We start from the raw sequence: 5,149 nt of genomic DNA, 5'->3' as shown, positions 1-5,149 counted from the left end.
AAGTTCGCCGAAAGTATGAATTTATCCACTTTGACTAAACAATCAAATGAGATCCTGATCGGTATTTTGATGGACCGGTCCACCATTAAAAGTATTATAGATATTGGGGGCGGGGTGTCCAATCCAATCTTTTAATAAATGGAAAAAGGCATGAGGGAGGTCGCATAGAGCCTTAATAAACTTATGCATTCTAATGGTACAAGGGATGGTAAAAGCGCATAGGTCTTTCTCTTTCTTCGTAACTGTGTTACTCATGATATCACTACAACCATGGGTGACTTTTATGGTATCACATTCAATAAGATTCTTCTTTGACATCAACTTATGTATGAGCTTAGTATATCTCGGTATCTGTTGAATTGCTTCAAGCAATGGGATATTGATCGAGAGGTTGTTAAGCTTGGCCATAAAATTCTTGATTTTATCACCCTCATCTTTTCTTTGAATCCTTTGAGGAAATGTGGGAGGTACTTGTATTGTAGGCATCACATCACTTTGTGGTTTCTCATTTTCAACCACCTCTTTATCAACCTCCACCAGTTCCTTTCATCCTCTCCCTCTTCTTGTGATTTTCGGGGTCCTTCTTTTGACTTAATCTTGGTCACATTTTCACCTAAATCTTATTTCAAGTGATCACCAGGGGTCTTCTCACTTTTAGTGACTATTGCCAAAACTTGAGCATTATTCTTCGGGTTTACAATAGTGTCACTAAGAAGACCATTCTTTGGCCTAGCATTTATTTGAGTGTAAATTTTCCTAATTTGAGTTTCTAATTATTTGATGGAAGCGGAGTGGGACACCACAGTTTGATTAAGTTGTGAAAAATTTTCTTTTAGCTTACAAAACAAGTTGTTCTTAAATTCAACTCTCATCACAATTCTCTTTATAACATCTTTAATTTTGTATTTGTCAGGGTCAATAGAGCTTGGGTATTTATTCTTTTCCAGATCATAGGGGGCATATAGTGCTTATAGTCATGTTTTCTATCTTTTCAATCCCTATCACGATCACGATCCATCCAACCTTGATTCCTACATTTCCTTTGATAAGCGGGCCAGGAACCCCCTGAATAATTTTCCAAGTACCGAATCTCCTCATCAAGATTTTTAGTATCCTCATCATCCTCATAACATTTTGATGCCACGGCATTCACCGCTTTTGCGGGTGCAGCCATCACATGTTTTGTCAAAAGTTCTAGTTTGGTCATCATCTTTGCCATAATCTTCTCTCTTTCTTTATCTAATTTTCTTTATTCCTTGTCAACAAAGGATGGTGTGGGAGAACTTTTAGGCACCTCGGCATCTCGGGTATGCCACCCCCTATTTTTCTTGGTAACCTCCGTAAGAAAATTCATAGTCACATGATAATGCAACTTCACAAGAGAGCCTTCCGCCACATTATCCACCATGATTTTATTGAGTGGATCAAGGGACCGGTATAAGATTTGGAGAAGCATCTTTTCTGGGACCTCATGGTTTGGACATTGCGTTAGTTTTTCATTGAATCTTTCCCACACTTCATACAAGGGTTCTCCATTCAATTGCCTAAAGCTAATGATCTCATCCCTCTATTAGTGAATTTTAGAAGGTGGTAAATACTGGCCAAGGAAGGCCACAGTTAGTTTGTCCCAAGAAGTAATTGAACCGACAGGATGGGAATAGAGCCACAATACCGCCTCACCCGTTAAAGAGAATAGGAAAAGGCATAGGCAGATAGACTCTTGGATTATGTATGTAATATCAATTGGTGCACACACCTCTACAAAATTCTTCAAATAAAGGTTGGCGTCCTCATAAGATTGTCCCCCAAAAAGTCCCTTCATTTATAACATATGAAACATGATGCTTATAACATAAAAGACATTGTTCCCATGAGTAGGTGGGATACGTACGACACTTGAATGACCAATGTCATTGAGTTTCCCCTCATCATCAATAGGACCATCGAAAGACCCGACGTGACTCGCATTGTCACTCATTGTTTCGTGTACACTATGATCACCTATACAAAAACAAAAATAACAAACAATATAAATAAAAACTACCATGGGTATATCCTAAGTAAAAATCAACACCGCACAAGTGAAATCTAGATTTCACTCCCTAGCAACAATGCAATTTGATAACGCTTACCTATACCATTTAAAGTGGTAGAGGACGGTCATTGTCAATAACTCAACTTTCGTTGAGGTTGAATCCACGATGAGCGATATTTAGATTTTGAGTCCAATGGGTGTTAAAATTGCTAAAAGATACCCAAAGTGTGCACTACATAAAACACATAATGTAAAATTAGGAGGGGGGTGGGTGGGTGGGTTTGGTTTAGAAATCTTATCAATATCAAGTCAAGCAATACACTATCATAACAATTTTTGTTTTAGAATTCAATTTTGGATAGATCTTAGATAATGTCTACCTAAGGGCAAGTTGTGCATGTGATCATGATGGTTTGGTATAAGTTCTAACTATTGATGAAATGGTAGGCTAGGTTGAAAGTCCTTGAAGCTAGTTTGTCAACAAAGCTCAAGGATGTCACCCCTTGGCTCTTTCAAGTACCTAATGAGTGTATCAATAAAAGCCACCCAAGATCTTAATTAGGCATCCCTATTTCTAGGAGGATGCCCATAACATAACCTACTCTCCATATACCCTTATTTCTAAGATCGTAAAAGATAGTAAGCTACATCTTTAATTGTCCACTATTTCTTTGTCCCCCTATAGCCCTCTTTCAAGGAAGCTATAGGTTCCCAAGAGTTCACCCATATCTCTCTTTTGAGGATGATGAGAGCTTTCAAGAGTTTGGGGTTTTCACCCAGCAAATCTATTTTGGATATTTGGGGTTTTCACCCACAAATCCCAACTATTCAAACCAAACAATAGTCGAATCCATAATCCATAACTAAGAATTACACAATCACATCATTACCTAACACAATTGTACCTTAGTTTAACATAATCCCAAGACTAAAATATTTAGCTACTCATGAAGAAAAGGGAGAAAAATATACCATAGGGATTATTCAAAGCATCAATTCTTCACAAATACTAAATATAAAGTCTCCAAATCAAATTACAATGCTTGTCCAATTTAGGGTTTAAACTTCAAATTCAAAAATTTCTCAATAGTGTGTAATACTCAAATGAGAAAGGGTTTAAGCCTATAAGAGGACTTAAGTTCGGCTGGGTGAAATGACAAACTGCCCATGGGAAAAATTCCCGCTTAGTCGTTATCGCAGAAAGTTGTCCACAATCGCAGTTAATTCGACCGAAGTAAGGACATCACAATAGCGGTCTTTTAACCTGCTTGACTGATCGCAATCGCATCCCACAGATCAAAATTACCGTAACTGGGTCTTGTTCTTTCTCCAGGTCCTCCAGTTGTATCTCTTTCTTTTCTTTTGATCCATTTCAACTCAAATCCATATCTTTCATTCTCCTAATCTGTATGCCTTTAAAATGGAAATTAATGCATTTAATCATCAATTTGTCTCACTTATATCTTCAAATCATAGTATGTGCACGCTTGTTTAGTGCAATTGAGTGGTAATTCACCACTCATCAAGTTTCGTAGCCCCCTAAAAACATTCTTTAATTTTTGTTTAGTAGATTTAAAGGAAAAGCTACATAGTAGCCAAAAAACAAAAATTGAAAAATGAAAAGGGTTGCTTCCAAATTAAGAAACTCCAAATTTATTTTGTTTCTTATTTCCAACATAAAGACAAAAAATCAAGAAGAGGAGAAATTTAATTTATTTTTTATAAATTGGTCTTTTTCTTGTCTCACCGAACCCAATCAGTTTGGGAGTTGGTAAATTTATTTTTATCTCAACATCTTACTTCTAAAGGGATTCCTATAAGTAGAGTTAATAATAAATTCTAAAGGAATTAATCAAAGTTTGTAATTTGAGCGGAAAGGGGCAAGAAAGTATGAAATCAATAAGCGAAAAATGGCCAAAAGTTGAGAGATCTTTATTTTCATTGATATTATTTTTGAGATGCCTCAAATAGAAAAGGATATTGATGCTGGGACTCAAATGAAGACATAGCCAAGACACTTAGAAGGATTTTTATTTGACTTTATGCAATAGAGGTTACCCAAAATCTACCTAATTTGGTAAATATAACTAATTTGAGAAGAAATATTTTTCATAAAAGGTGTAGGGTAAAGGGTACTATTTGCTCTATGATTATTGATTTTGAAAGTGGTGCTAATGTGATAAGTTCATACATGGTGGAGAAGTTAGAAATTACATGCATCAAACACACTACTCCTTATAAGTGACAATGGTTGAATGGTTTTAGAGAACTTAAGGTGACTAAGCAATGCATGATTTCTTTATCCATTGGGAGGTACTTTGATAATGTTCTTTGTGCTGTATTTCCAATGAAAGATTGTCATATCATGCTTGTGTGTCTATAGATGTTTTATAGGAATGAAATTTATGATAGTAGAAAGAATAGAGTTTCTCTCGAGCTAAACAAAAGAAAATATAAACTTGTACGTTTAAATCCATCCCAAGTTTATGATGATCAGAAATGTGTAAAAGAAGAAATGGAAAATTTTGAGAGAGCAAAAGAATAGGAAGAGTAAGAGAGTACATGTTAACATTCGACGAGAGAAAAAGGAAGATATTGTGTTGTGAGGAGAAAATAAGATGTCAAGTGAGGTTGAGAGAAATGAAAATAAATATGATCATGAGATTAATCAGGAGAGGGATGATCATAAGGAAGAGAAAAACAAGTGAGTTTGAGTAAGATCATTTCTTATTCTAACTCTCACATTCCAACTTCTTCTCTTTCTAGTTTTTTGGACGCTCTTGCAGTTACTCATGAAAACGTTTGCATTGATAAACCATCATTGGGTGAACTTAATACTAGGATATTTGAAAGTACATGTCCCATTGAGCAAGTGTTCAATCATAAGAAGGATAAAGGTAAAGATAATTATTTTGGGTCTATTCAAGATAAGATTCATTATAAGAAGATGAACAAGGTAGTGGATCTAATACCAATGATCAACAAAAAATAAGGTGATATTATTCTTTTGCTAATTAATATTAAGTACGATATGTTTGATTGGTTTATCCACATTCTTGGGATTCTTAGAACACCTAAGTGATTTTTTAGAGGTTCACCTACACTCTTAATTTT

The 5,149-nt window shown here is 35.4% G+C and overlaps 1 non-coding gene across 1 annotated transcript; it reads left to right on the top strand.

Moving 5' to 3' along the window:
- The first annotated feature begins 1,466 nt into the window (after nucleotides 1-1,466).
- LOC124886231 lies at nucleotides 1,467-1,572 on the top strand. Its single transcript, XR_007043317.1, has one exon. It is a non-coding gene; the product is annotated as a small nucleolar RNA R71 (small nucleolar RNA).
- Nucleotides 1,573-5,149: the final 3,577 nt, after the last annotated feature.

This window comes from Capsicum annuum, chromosome 7 (genome assembly GCF_002878395.1).
Source record: "Capsicum annuum cultivar UCD-10X-F1 chromosome 7, UCD10Xv1.1, whole genome shotgun sequence".
NCBI lineage: Eukaryota > Viridiplantae > Streptophyta > Magnoliopsida > Solanales > Solanaceae > Capsicum > Capsicum annuum.
This window is presented reverse-complemented; position numbering and strand designations above follow the sequence as displayed.